At 35.5% G+C, this 15056-nt stretch overlaps 1 protein-coding gene across 5 annotated transcripts in view; it reads left to right on the forward strand.

The window, feature by feature from the left end:
- TBL1XR1 (TBL1X/Y related 1) overlaps positions 1-15056 on the forward strand; it is a 134274-nt gene that overhangs the window by 77122 nt on the left and 42096 nt on the right. For 2 of the 5 annotated variants that reach the window (XM_016218038.2, XM_016218039.2), the window contains exon 3: positions 2281-2395. The exons of the other annotated variants lie outside the window; for them this stretch is intronic. The gene's annotated coding sequence lies outside the window, so the exon portion shown is untranslated. The remainder of the gene's footprint in view (positions 1-2280; positions 2396-15056) is intronic. 5 annotated transcript variants of the gene reach the window in all.

The following is a 15056-nucleotide window of genomic DNA, read 5'->3' on the forward strand; positions in this document are numbered from 1 at the left end:
TCTGATAGGCTGAATTTTAAAAATGTACATATCAGAATAAGTCATAAGTGGATGAGAATGAAAGAAAAATAAAATTAAAATGTAAACTGTAATTATTAGATGTGATATTTTTAACCATTAATTTGATAATTTTAATTTTTTATAGCCCAATTTTTCTTCCCCAATCCTGAAATGAAAACTTTCAACAAAACTAAGCAGTTATTAATAAAGTTTAGGAAATGAAACGTTATATGTAATTACTTGATATTATATTGGCTTCATATTTTTCTAGTGACCTAAAATAGTCATATTTGGACTTATTTTTGGTCTTTTATCTTTTTTATCTTTCCAGTGGCATTGCAATAATAAAATACCATTTTTTTCCTAGGTATTATAACTTCCTCAAAGCAAATGGGCTGCTATGTTGTGCTCAGCTCTAGCCATTTATATTGTTCCAGGAATTCTGTGTTATTGATATCTGAGATATTTTGGTCTTTGAGAAAATTGTGTGCTGACTTTTATAATTGGTGGAAAGAATTACAGATATACTTATGTTCTACAGATAGAAATTTAGTGAGGGACACACCCTATTGGGCTTCACATGACATACCAACTAGTTATTTTAAAGATCACATTCTTCTTTCACTGCTGATCTTGGTGTACCACCCTTGAGGAGAATATTTTACCCAAGTCAGCAGTTCAGCCCTAAACTTTTGTAGGAGCTGTTTCACACTGTACAATATTGGCTAAAAACAATACTAATTATAGTATCTTATCATTAGTAATAGTATTTTTATTAGTAAATAAGCTAATGTTTAACTCTCTCTCTGAAAAAGTCATGGAAGGAGGAGATAAGGTAGACTGAGAAAGTTCCTAGAACAGCTGCGCTACATGATGCTCTGCATGTCCATCCTGATTTCTGTTGTTTGCCATTAAGTTTAAAGGTATTTTAATCAGCTTATTAGGATTATAAATCGAAATACCCAAATTAAAATGGAAAATATATTCAATACAAAGGGAAATTGTTTCACAGATTTTCTATCTCAGACACATGTATGTCACAAACATTTTTAGACTGGCCAATATCAAATTTCATTACCATGAAGACTTTTGTTTTTGCCTTTATTTCTAAAATTTGAGAGAGAAATTTTATTAGTGATTCTGAATAACATATTAGATACTGTATTGCCAAGGTGAGATGTTCAAATGAATAATTAATGTATTGTGTGGATGCCAAGTTATTTTATAATCCCTTAGGTAATTTGCATAAAACAAGCTTTGAAAACAAGTTTTTTTCTCATTGAATGTTTCATTATATCTTTATATCCTTTAATGGTAGACAGTACACCTTTAATAGAGTGAATAGACATCTGTGATAGAGTTTTGATTGTTGAGATATGCTGATTGGTTCTCATGTCCCTGGAGTTTTAAGTCTGCCAGGTCAGAACTATAGCATCAACATAAACAAAAAATAAACAAAACATAAAGTAGAATATCAGCTTGACCTATGAATTTAAAACTTACAATTCAATTTATTAGACCTTGGAGGATTAGCTGGGACCAGGCAGCTAATTGTATTTAGGAAATTACTGTTAGAAAACCACCATTTTTTGAGGCACCAGAGCCTTTCTGTTATCTGTTACTGATAGATTCTTTCAGCATAGAAAACTTAAACACAAAGGCACCTTTTTTGTTTATGTTTCCCCACGGTAGGGGGGTCATTTATTTTAGTTAGCCTTGTTGCCAAAAGGAGAAACCAGGTTCTATTTTGAGGCCTAACCAGAAAAAAATTATTGCATAGGAAAAATACACTACTGATAAAGGATATCACAAGCATAATTGTTGTTTTATTGCATATTAAAGTTGAATAATTGTTTAATTATTTTTATTGTCATTTTACTCTATGTTCAATTACTTAACTGAGGACAGTTATGCAACACTTTATACTTGAAGTCATTACTAGCCCAAAGGTGTTCCTGTACTATTTTCTAGATTTACTTGGGTGGTCTGGCTAGCCAAAGGTGAATAGATTTTTTCCGGTCATAATTTGGTCACTTAAGGCTGGTAAATCATAAAAACCTTTACAGCTGTCATGAGTTAGGTAATTGCCTTTTGCAGTTCAAAATTTTATGAAAATTCTTTTCATTCATTTCCACCTGCTGTTTCCAATGTTAACAGTTAAACTTCACTGTTAACAAAGCCCTACATTTTACTGCTTCTTAAATTCGTCCGTAGAATCTCTCAATGTTAAAACTAGAGGAGCCCTTTCAGATTATCTAATTCAGCACCCTAATTTTACAGATGAGGAAACTGAGGCCTTGGGCTAGAACAGAGGCCTCCTGACTCAGTCTAGGACTCTCTGTTCCATCATGCTGCCTGAGGTTTGTTTATGGAACTCAGCAACATCACACACAGGGTGAGCTTTTTTATTGTTGTTACATGAACACACAAAGTGATTTGCTTCTCTCATAACTGCTGTTGTTCGTTCCTGTCAAACATTCCATTTTATTTTTTTTAACCCATGTCTATTTTAATCCATAACAGTCTAATTACTCGTGACTTTTTATTTTGCTACTACTACTTAGCTTTTGACCATTATTTTGAAGAGTTAACTCTTAGTAAGAAGGTTTCTTATCAGTAACTCCTGTAGCCTTATCAGGCACTAATAGCAATAGTAGATTAAAATTTAAAACAGGAATGATTTGTAGAGTCATAAATGTCTTTTTTTAAAAATGGATGACAAGTATAAGAGTGTGGATATGAGATCTAAGAGCAGATATGATACATTTTTCGTGAGATAAAATGCCAAGAAATACTAGTCAACAGTGTGACATAATTGCAGTAAAAATAGTTTATCTTATGACCTCATGGGTTTAAACACATTTGTGTTTTAGGTTATTGATCTCTGGTGATGCTAAAATTGTTCCATTTTTGGCTAGTGATAGCTTCTTTAAGATAGTTTCTATGTCCTTAGACAAGACCCTAGTAGGTTTAGGTAGCTTTCTTGCTTTCTGGTTTAACAAGGTATTATAGGCTTACGTAGTTTTCAAGGGTAACTCAAGGACTTTCAAGTTCTCTTAAGGTATGATTTACAGATTTCTGTAGGACTAAAAGAGTCATTTCCACTCTCCCTTTCATTTTTATTTATTTTTATTTTTTGTTAACATTGTCCATAATTTTGCTTTGGTAAAAGAGTAAGAAAAAATAAAATGTTTCAGCTTAACGAAACTTAACATTGCTTCTCTTGTATATTTATTTTTAAAAAACACACACACAGTTTTATGTCACTGAAATAACCACGGTGTCAACCTTTAGAATTTTAGGGTAAACTAAAGCACGAATGCTCCACTGTGAATCTTGGGTAAATTTGTTGGATGGGATCGGATACTACCAGCACAGTCACACAGACAGATGCTTTGACTACTTAGTTATTCATCCGCCATGTTAAAGGGTCCCTGCCTACCTACCAGTTAACTAATTGTGTTTCAGGTGAACTAAATAAGAGGTCTAGATGTATTATGTGACAGTAGTTTCCCTGAAAATATATCTGTGGGGACAAGGGTTATTAATGTTCTATTTTGATCAAGGCATAATTGTATATAAATTGTGCTTAGATTATATATTTTTTATGCTGGAGCATGAGAGCTATTTTATGATTTATGAAGGTTTAAAAAAATATTCGAATAGCTACTATGTGTTGAATGTTAGGCTATAAAGAACAGACTGCCTTTTAAATGCTTATAATTTGGTAGTGGTTGAAAAACAGATATGCATAATAAAAGGTAATATAATAACAGTGTTAACACTTAGATTATAAACTGGTTTTCCGTGCATTTCTACCTACCCCTGAGGTTTGTAGATTAGATTTTATTTTTATTTTACAGAACAAGGAACGGGGGCTCAGGGAATTTAAAATGTCTTTGATTTATGCAAGAGCAGTAGCATTTGAAAGAAAACATCAACATTCTGATTTGTAGTCTAGTAATCTTTTCACTATTGCCCAGTTTTGAAAAGAGTAAATAAAACTATTCTTTGGGATCTAGGAGGAAAGTACCCAGCCATCTTTAATGTTGGTATTTGAATAGGCTTCATAAGGAGATGGCATTTGAAGAAGAACAGAAGAATTTCAACACTTGTAGTTGGAACAAAGAGCTAAAAAGCAGGAATGGAAATTTGCAGGATGTTAGAATGACACAGATAACACACATGGTCCCGATTTATGATTGTGCAACTTAAAATTTTTCGGCTTTAGAATGGTGTGAAAACAAAAGCATTCAGTAGAAACCGTACTTTGGTCTTTTCCCACGTACATGTGGCGTGATACTCTCGTGACATTGGACAGCAGCAGAGGGATGATTTTACCCATCTGTAGACTAGTGTAAGTGTTCTGAGCACATTTAAGGTAGGCTAGGCTAAGATAATGATGTTCAGTACATCAGGTGTATTGAAGTGCATTTTTTACTTAGAGTATTTTCAACTTACAGTGGGTTTATTGGGACATAACACCATTGTAAGTTGAGGAAGATCTCTGCTCATCTGAAGGGTACAAAGGTGCTCTGAGCCTAGATAGATACTTTGAGACCATAGACTGGAGAACTTAGGTGTCTGGCTGAATAGAGTGAATGTGCAAGCCGATAGGTAGCAACAAACATATATGACATAATTAGAGTTATGTTTTATGTCTGGGTGTCAGAAGATAACAGGAAGAGACTAGGAGGCTTTGAGGCTGTTGTAGTAGGGGTGATAGAAACTGTAGAAAGGAAGGCATGGCTGAAAATGGTGTTGCATAGGTAATAGAAGATAGCATTAAAATTTCAGGTAAAAGCCGAGATAGGAAGTTAAATACAACATGATTACTAAAGTTTAAAGTGTGGTGAATGGGAATCAGTGATAGTTACAGGCAAGAGGAGAAACAAATTTGGGGACCCAGAGCATAAATTGCCCCTGATAATGCTGAATTATAAGGTTCTGAAAGGAGGATTTGTGCCTCAGTTAGCTGGAATACTTGGAGTGGGAAAGATTGCAGGGGCATGTGTTAGATGGTGGTTTTCTAATTCTTCAGAGTGGGAGAGGTCATTAGTGGGAGAGTAGAGTGAAGATCACAGTGCTAAAAAGAAGCCAGCTTGACACATATTAGGGCAGGAAGAAAAGCCAGTGAGAGAGGAGAGAGGAAAGTAAGGAAGCCAAATGTTAGAAGTTTAAAGACTCTTCTTTTCAGTCTTCTCAAATGCTGGAAATGGCAAGTGGTGTGAGTCAAGGAGTATGAAAACCCTTTGAATTTGGGGGTGATTAGTAACAAAGCTATTTAGAATCCATAAGATCAAAAGCAAAACTAACAATAACAAAAATAGTTTTTCTTCTTTATACACATACACATATTCTTTTACTTAAATACGTGAATGTGATTATAGTTTTTGTAGAGTACCATTTTTCTTCCCCTCCCCCATCAATTGTTTTTAATGTTTTATTATCCATGAATATTATTAATGTGCCACAATCTTATTTTGGTACTCCCTTTTAATGGACTTATTTTATCCCTTTTATTTTTTATTTATTTTTTGCCACTAAAAAACAGTGTTTCTAAAGTAAACATCCTTAGGAACTTATGCTTTTATTTCTCTAGGTTGTATAGTATATATATCTTAGTTGAACTGCATGACATTGTTAACTGTTTTACCACTTGAACCTGAAAAAAAGGGGCATGTCTATGGCCCAGTCTAATATATTTACCTTTTTTTTTTTAAATCCTCACACGAGGATATTTTTTCCATTGCTTTTCAGAGAGAGTGGGAAGAGGGAGGGAGGAGAGACATCGATGTGAGGGAGACACATGGATTGGTTGCCTCCTGCATGTGCTCGGATGGGGATGGAGCCTGCAATCAAAGTACATGCCCTTGGGCAGAATCGAAATTGGGGCTCTTCAGCCTGCAGGCTCACGCTCTGTCCACTGAGCCAAACCAGCTAGGGCTGTGTTTACTTTTAATAAAGGTTGTCAAGTTGTTTTTCAAAAGGACTTCACGTTTCCATTTGCAGTATATGGGAATAACCTTTCCCCACATTTCTGACAGAAATATCAAATCTCCTATTTTACCAATTTTAACAAGTGTAATTTTACTCCTTTTTACTTTGGTATGTTTTTTCCTTGATAACTAGTCAATCTTTATGTACTCAAATATGGCTGTCTTTTTTTGTGCAGTTTTTAAGTTTCTAGTCTTTGTTAAGAAGATATTTTCCTGTTCTCTAGATTGGACATGTATTATTACATGTTTAAGATGTGTATGTGAAGTATGTCTGTATGTGTACATGCATACATACACAAGTGCACTACATTTATTGAAATATTTAGATACTAAAACTGCCTGGAGTTTGTTTTTGTTTACAGTAAAGCGTGTGAGCCACTTTTCCTTCCTTTCGGTCGGTGGTCATCACGGCAGCACAAGTCTGCAGCAGGCCATCCTTTTCCTTTGCTCGCATTTTGTATCTTTCAGGAAGAATAGTACTTTTAGTCACATTAATTCTGTGCCTGTTTTGTTAATTTTTGGTAAATATTTAATAGTTTTTTACTCTTGTAAAAGGAGTATTTTCTCATCTGTATTTATAGGTGCTTTGTACTGGGGTAGAGAAGCTATTGTTTTTGTTAGCCATTGTATTAAATTCCTTTATAAAGGGCAAGTAATTTTGCTAGAAGGCCCAATAAATTCTATGGTAGGGATAATTTTTCCTCTTCTGTATCTTTTTTTTCTACTTCAGAGAGTCAGCACAAAATCATATGGTGAGTAAAAATAAAGATTGTGAAGTAAACAAAAAGTCAAGGAAGTTCTAACAACTTTTACCAAAGAAGCGAAATCACCTTTGATTGAGGAGCTTTCAGTGAGATGGGGTCCTTGAGGAAAGTTGAAAATTTTGAAAATCCACAATGGAAATTTTGATAAGGAAGTTCTCAAAACATAATAAAATGATTGCCAAATGGCTCAAAGGGGCAGAATGACTTTGTATACCATCATTGTTTGGGGTTTACATACGATACAGTGCTTGAGTGGAATTGGCAGGACTAGTTGAGCTGAATGTCAAGATCATAGGATTTGCTGTTGAAATGTCTGATCAGTAGGTTCACATGAAATTGGAGGGAGAACAGATATAGTCCAATAGGATGATGTTGGATTGGAGGATGCTGACAAGTGTAATTGAGGTGATCATGAAAACTTGTTCATTTAGAAACTGAGTAACTCAGAGATTTAGGGAGGTTACTGTAAAAAAGAGGTGTGTGTGTACATGCTTTGCTTTTGTTTTGACAGTTACAGGATTTAAAGATAGAGAAGTTTTAAGTATGTGGCATGATGCAAGACATGGTTTGCATGACCTGAGGAACTTTTAAAACTATACATGCTTGGACTGTACCTCTGAGTTGCTAAAATTTAATTAAGGACTTTTAGGATTGTCACGAAGTTTATGACATTACTTTTAAAAAGGTGCCACAGGTGATTTTGATATACCACACTATGCAAAACCACTGGTGGGCTACAAACTGGAGTGTGGAACTTCTTCTTCATATTTAGTGTGTTTGGCCCAAGATAAATGGAGATAACAACTTAATTGAATTTGAGGAGGTAATGGAGAATCAAGATGGGAATGGATGAAAAGGAACATTGAGTTTTAGTCATCATTGAAGAGAATTTTTTGGTCTTTAAAAGAAAGAGCTTTGTTTCTTTCAGCAAATAATAATTGAGTGCCTTCTGTGAATTGGGCTATATTCCAGACAGAAAGTACAGTAGTAAATAATAATGCTCAAATGCCTGCTCTTACATAGCTTTCATTTTTGAATGAATGTGAATAACTTACCATTCCTAGAGTATTTGTTGAGTCGCCACAGTGTTTGAAAAATCTTACCTACCCCACACATTGTACAATCCAGTATTGTTTCTTTAGAGTAATGTTCTATATAAATAAAAAAATTAATTTTGAAATGAATACTTTCATTGTTAACCCCCAGCTGCTTTTTTGTTGTTGTAATGCCCTGAAAGCTTCCTTTACCACTAATATAAGGAGGGACCCCCCCCAAAACACACACACACACACACACAAACATACCACCACCAACAAAAAGATGGTGAGCCCATTTCTACTACATAATGGAAAAGAAGGATTGTTCTTGTATTTCTAGCATACAGAACAGTGAAAGGGAAATAATTCCAGACTCCTCCTTCCTGGCTGTGAATAGATTTAACACCTCTCACATTAGATAACCCAGTGCTATCTGATCATGTAACCAGGACAGAATAGAGGGGTAGATGTTCTCTTTGTTTCATTATAACATACTTTATGTATAACATTTTTATTATAACAATGACTGTTATAACATTAGGTATTTTAATTGAAGTGGAGTGTTTCTGAGATTGATGGCCCAAGCAGCTTGATATTTTTTGAAAGAATATTTCTCTTCTATTTTTTCAGAGATTTATGTGAGAAAATTGTGCAAGAAAGAGGGCTTTTTAGTTGCATGATAGAGATCAAACAAAGATTAAATATCTGATTGCCAGATGCTATTCAAGAAAGCTTTATTATTCATTTCTTAATGTAATATTTTTGGCGTATATCAAACTGATTATGAAGCTGACATCTATGGGTGTACAGAGTATCTTCATTTCTCTAAATATCTTTCTTTTTCCAAGAAAGAGATGAGGTTGAGAGGAATGAGAAGAGAGGCTTCAGTGCGTGCGCTTATATGCAAGCTCTCTTTCTCTCTCATTCACTCTGTATGTATGTCTCACTGTTCTGCCTTAGGGTTTTGTTTCTTTAAAACTATTTCTTGAGCACCTGGCACCCACTTGCATTGCTTTGAAGGAATAAGACTCTATTCTAATACCTGTACTTGGGAAACAGTAAATTGATCAGCAAGTTGATAGTAAATGGTGTGTTTTTGATGAAAACCCTTGAAGTATGTCTAGATAAACTCATAGCGAGTCATCATTGTGGAGCTGTTTGACTTTCCAGAGAAAACAGCAAAGCTGCCCAATATTTCATAGTCAAATCAGGATCTTTAAACAAAGTGAGGATTAAAAGACCAGGATACATGTTGAATATGAAATAAGAGTCACTGTATTGTCTCTACACTCACTACCCCATCCGTGCGTCCGTCCGTCCGTCCGTCCCCCCCCCCCCCCCCCCATTGAATCTTAGGAGAAACTGGTAGTGGTAAAGGGAATTTAAAAAGTTTTTTGTCTGCCAAATGACATTTCAGATCGTTTTAATCAGAATCCAGATAAAGTCTACACACTGCTTTTGGTTGCTAAATTTAAATCTTTTCCACTTACTGGTAGAAAACATTCATTTGTTCTATCAATATTCTACATTCTGGATTTGGCTAATCGCATCCTTGTGGAATTGCTAACACATTCCACTGTCCTTCTGTAATTTCTGTAAAGTGGTACTTAGATTAAATTCACTTGTAAGTCTTTGACGATAAAGTCTTTTTGTTGTTGTTTCCTTTTGCACCACACCGTGAAGCATAAACCATCTGTCTGTCTCACTTTCAGTGATGTTGATATGGATTGGTGCTGAGTGTTAGAGTGCTCTGTAAGGGGACTAGTCTGGGGAAAGGGATGTTAGGAGATCCTAGCAGGAGCTGAATTTACTAAGCAGTTCTGCCAGGCGTAGGTTTCTCCACCAGACAAATAATGGCTTCACACATACAAAGATTTCAAAAATCTTATGCTTGATTTTCCTTTAATATATCCACAGCAGGTATTGATATGATTAGGAGTAGCACAATTAGTATGGAACAGTTACTTGCCATTATTAAACACAGATGTACCTCTGTTCCCTAGATATTCACTCCCCACATCTTCTCTGTTCATTTTTTTGAGTCCTCAGAGTGTAAAGGGGCATGTATGGAATTTGTACCAGGTATAACCTGGAAATCTGACTATAAAGAATTTCAAGTTTGTTGCTCAGCTGTCCACCTCTCCTTACTTCTCATGTGACTAACAGGTTGAGTATATGATTGAGTAGATCTGTAGGGCCCCAGTCCTGCATTATCTGTTTCCATATAAATGGTGAGGAAGGCTGCCATTGCCTGTAGTCATGCATGCATTCTCTTTGGAAAATAAAGGCTGTTAGAGACCACCTTCATGTTTCAGTTGGTGGGATAGGTATTGCAGCCCTTTGGAACCTTACTACTTAACACAAGTGATAAGCTGGACAAACCTGCTGGACATGTGGATCTGCACTGTTAGAGAAGGAGATGTGATGTGGTGGTACTGCTTCTATACCACAGCCTCCACACCTTTTCTACAGCTTGTATAGTAGAACTTGGTAAGAAATGGAATGCAACTTGGAATTTGCCTGTGAAGCCCATTCTTCACAATATTGTTCTTTATATTAATGGAGTTTTACATTATTACAATGTTCAGGGCCTAGAACGCACCCAGGCATGTGTTAGCACTTAGTAAATGTTTGTTGAATAAATGATAAACTTCAATTCAGTAAAATTATTGAATCAAGTGGGTATGTCCATAAAGAACCCATTCACAGAGGTATAGTCTCAGAAGGTTTATAATTTTCACTCCTTCATGTTTTAGTTAGTAGATTACATATGTTTTATCAAAACTAGAGCTTTTGCATGAGGATGTTTATGTTTTATAAGTACCTTTTTTTGTTTATTAGGTATAAATGTACTGAGTACCTAATATGTATTCCAACATGAACAATAGAAACCTTGTTACAGTCTGAACAGTATTGTAGTTTAAGAGGTTTGTTTCCTCAGGGAAACTCTTGAACTTTGCCAAAAAGATTAGCCACCAGTATTGCCAGGAGGAAATCAATTTTTAGACTATCAGGTCTCAAACATTTTGGTCTTAGTACCCCATTACATTCTTAATTTATTATTGACTCCAAAGAACTTTTGTTTATGTGGGTGATAACTATTGGTATTTGCTGCATCAAAAAGTAAAACTGAAATTTTATATTACTGACAAATTTCAACATAACAGTAAACCCCATCCATAATACATTTTATGAAAAATAGGTATTTTTCAAAATGAAAAATTTTCATGAAAAGGGTTGCATTGTTTTACATTTTTCAAATCTCTGTTAATCTCTGGCTTAATAGAAGACAGCTGGTTTCTCGCATCTGCTTCTGCAGTCACATATTAACATATGTTATTGTAGTTGAAATACATGAAAACTGGCCTTACAAAGATAAGTAGTTGTAAATATTTCAAATAAAAATAAAAATTTATTTTTTTAAATAAATTTGGATGTTCTTCGATACTACATGAAATTTCAACAAGTGGATAGTTTCTTAAGGGTTAGTTTTAACACATCTGAAATTATATCAATGAACTTTTTGTATTCTATTCATTAAAATCCATTGGTCTCTCTTGAACATTGAGTGGATGGTTTCCTCATGCATAATTCTGTACTGGCCATTGAGTAAACATTTGTTCACTGAGTTCTGCAGGTCTTCCATATGTTCATTATACAATAAAAAAAATCAGACTCATTAATATCACCACTAATCTCATTAGAGTATTGGAAGCTCTCTAGCTTATGGTGGCTGATAAAATTTCCAGATACTACTGATTTTCTCTTAAGAGCTTAAGTTTTACCCTTGCCAACATATGCCATTAGTTGTTTTCTTTAAAGTGACAGTTTCACTTTATTTGTAAGAAAATGTCTGCTAAATTCGTAATCTGAAAAGCCATACGTTGTCAGTTCTTTGAAGTAAAAGTGCCGTTCCATGAAAAAAGTAGCTAGAACAGCTTGCAATTCAAACAGTTGCACAGTGCTTTACTTTGAGACAATCACCATTTTAGTGTGCAACAAAAGTACTTTTATGTGTAAGGAATGTTTTGTTCCATATTTACAATAGCCAAGATTTGGAAGCAGCCAAAGTGCCCATCAGTAGATGAGTGGATAAAAAAGCTGTGGTACATTTACACCATGGAATACAACACGGCCATAAAAAAGAAGGAAACATTACCTTTTGTGACAGCATGGATGGACCTGGAGAACATTATGGTCAAAGTGAAATAAGCCAGTCAGAGAAGTACCATATGATTTCACTCAAATGTGGAATGTAATGAACAAAATGAACTAACAAGCAAAATAGTGATAGACTCAGAGAGCAGGCAGACATCTCTTGGGGGTGGGGGTGGTGCAGGGATTGAGCAAAAAAGAAAAGAAAACCTCATGGACACTGACAGCAGTATGGTGATTGCCAGGGGGCGGGGAGGTGGGAGGTAGAGGCGTGGAGGAGAGGGGGGAGGGGTAAATGGTGATGGACGGAGACTTGGCTGGTGAACACATGGTACTGTACAGATGATGTGTTGCAGAAATGTGCATCTGAAACCTGTATAATTTTGTTACTTAGTGTCCCTCTAATAAAGTCAATAAGAAGGAAAAAAGAATAATAAAAGCAAGCTTTTTTTTGGCTGCTCTATCAGGGACATTCTTCAGTGAAGAATTTTTGTGAGTCACTTTTTTTGAGTGCATGGTACTGAAGAGTATAATGACTGCTGATAAATTAAGGTGCTCCTGACTTCATTTTACCCACTGTTACCTAATAACATCAGGGCAAACATCAATTCAGTGAAAAAGGCAAGCAATGCTTTAGTAACAGTATAAAAATTTGTACCTTGAGGACCCCTTAAAAAGTCTTGGGAACTGTTCCCATGGGTCTGCAGGCCTCACTGTGAGACCTAATTTCTATACTAATTTAATAAAAAGCAGATCAAACTATGTCTCAGGCTTGACAAAGATAATAAATCTAGGTTTTAGTTTTGTGCACTTTAAACAGGGTTAGCAGTGAAGTACATTTCCTATGAAATGGAAAGAAGTATCTTTTAGTAAGGTACTGCCAACAATCTGTATTTTCAGTTAGGGGATCTACAACCTGACCAGACTGATTATTTACAAAGGAGGACACACGCAGCAGGACCTCAGGGTGATTGTGGAGCTGTGGTGTCACCTGGGCTTGAGTTGTTCCTACCTAGGCTTTTTTTAAAAACAGAAAATCTAATAGGCTATTACTGCTGTTTTTGGTACACTGTAAAACTGAGCTGTGAGACATTCATGGTGGATTTCCCCCATTTTCCCCCCAATAAAACTTGAAAGCCTACTTCAGTTCATGCCTGTCATCAATTTCCACTTCATTTGCTTTTGCCTTTGTCTTCCATATTTCCCAATGGCTGGTGTGTGTGTGCGCTCACATGTGTGTGTCAGTCTGTTATCTGAGTACTAAACTTGCTTTAAATTGTCTTCACTTGATTTGAACAGTATTGATTGCCCATTGGGATGAACGTTGATCTCTTTACAGTCCGGTCCCCCCCCCCCCCATATTTGGACACTTGATCTATATTAATCACACATTTCTGCCACTGGAACAATCTTCTGCACATTTTTACTTCTGCCCTACAATTTTCCCAGTATAACCAATCTGTGGACACTTGTTTTGATAAACTAGGACCCAGTAGTCTTAATTTTGTCTTAGTTTTTTCGCTTAAATCAAGGAATACCTATTTCTTACCTAATAAACTGTTTTATAAAGGTGGTTATAGGTAGTTTTTATTTATAACTCTATCAGATTGTTATATCTGGTACCTTTTTCTCTTTATTTTGTCTATAATTTCTAAGTTTTCAGCAAAGTTTCCATTCATTCATATGATTGTCCTTTTAAAGTTTTAGCTGTTTGTCTTTCATATTCTCATAACATACCTATTCCAGAGCTAGAATAACTTTGTTATAATCGAGAAAATTTTGTTACCTTTCTTATGTTTGTTCCCATTCAAACAAAGTCAGAGCTTTTCTTTCTCGTGGGAGGGGACTAGCTTCTTGACTTTTTTTGTTTTTTTTGTGTGTGTTTTTTTAAATATATCTTTATTGATTTCAGAGAGAGGAAAGGAGAGGGGGAGAGAGAGAGAGATAGAAACATTAATGATGAGTCATTGATTGAGCCCGCAACCCGGGCATGTGCCCTGACCGGGAATCGAACCCCGATCGCCTGAATCCTAGGTCGACTCTCAACCGCTGAGCCACGCCCGGCCGGGCTTGACTTTTATTTTCATACCTGACTTGAGTTTCCAGACTTTTCCTTCCCAGACTGACAGTGGTTTGCCTTAAGTCCTATGACTCATTGCTGCTCAGTAATTGAAAAAGATATACCAGAAATACAGCCTGTGTTCCTTAGTGTTTTAATTTCTTGTCCTCCTTCATTCCTCTGACAGTGTATCTTGACTATAATTTTATTTAATCATTCAACACATATTTATTGAATCAAGTAGTTTTATATTTTAAAGGGATCTTAGAAGACATCTGAGTAAACAGCTACTCCTTTTATATGTTTGGGAAGTAGAAGTCCACCTCTGGGTTGTGAGGCAGCTCATCAGAGGCCTTTGGGTGTAAAAAAGAAATTGGGTATAAAAAGGAAATAACTAATGTCAGTTGAACTTAAAGGTGATTTGTATTGGTTGCTAGTTTACTGTTCTCAGTATAGTTCTGCTGAGACTTAAATTGCCTAATTGAGATTCAAAATTAGTGTTCTGTTTCATCAAATCAGTGGCAAATGCTCTCTTAAAAAATGTTCTGTAAATCCAGTTTTTGTTTTGTGAAAACCACAAGGTATTGTGGGCTGTACAAAAATAGGTGATGGGTTGGATTTGACATACAGGCCATAGTTTGCAGACCCCTGGTCACAGTTGAAACAAATGATTGTCATCAGAAGTCTGTTACTAATGAATAAATGGTTTGCTGTACCATTTGCCTATGTCTTTATGTAAGTCATGTTTATAAATGATAGTTGGTCCTAATAAGTACTTACATGTTTCTTAATGAGGTGGGCTTATTTGTTTTCTCTTACCCTAATTCTTGGAGATGTCCATCTGTGTTCTGACAGTTTTAAAAATCTTCTAATGCACTTCTGTTAGTAAGGCTATGAAAAATGCTTTATTAAAAATCACTGTGTGATCTGGTACTCTGTGTTGGCCTGCAAGATTCATACCTAATACCCTATATACTTATACTGACTAGAATCATGGAAGTTTAGAACTGAAACCATCTACTTCAATTTCCTTCTTTTATAG

This window comes from Miniopterus natalensis, chromosome 6 (assembly GCF_054644295.1).
Source record: "Miniopterus natalensis isolate mMinNat1 chromosome 6, mMinNat1.hap1, whole genome shotgun sequence".
Classification (NCBI taxonomy): domain Eukaryota; kingdom Metazoa; phylum Chordata; class Mammalia; order Chiroptera; family Miniopteridae; genus Miniopterus; species Miniopterus natalensis.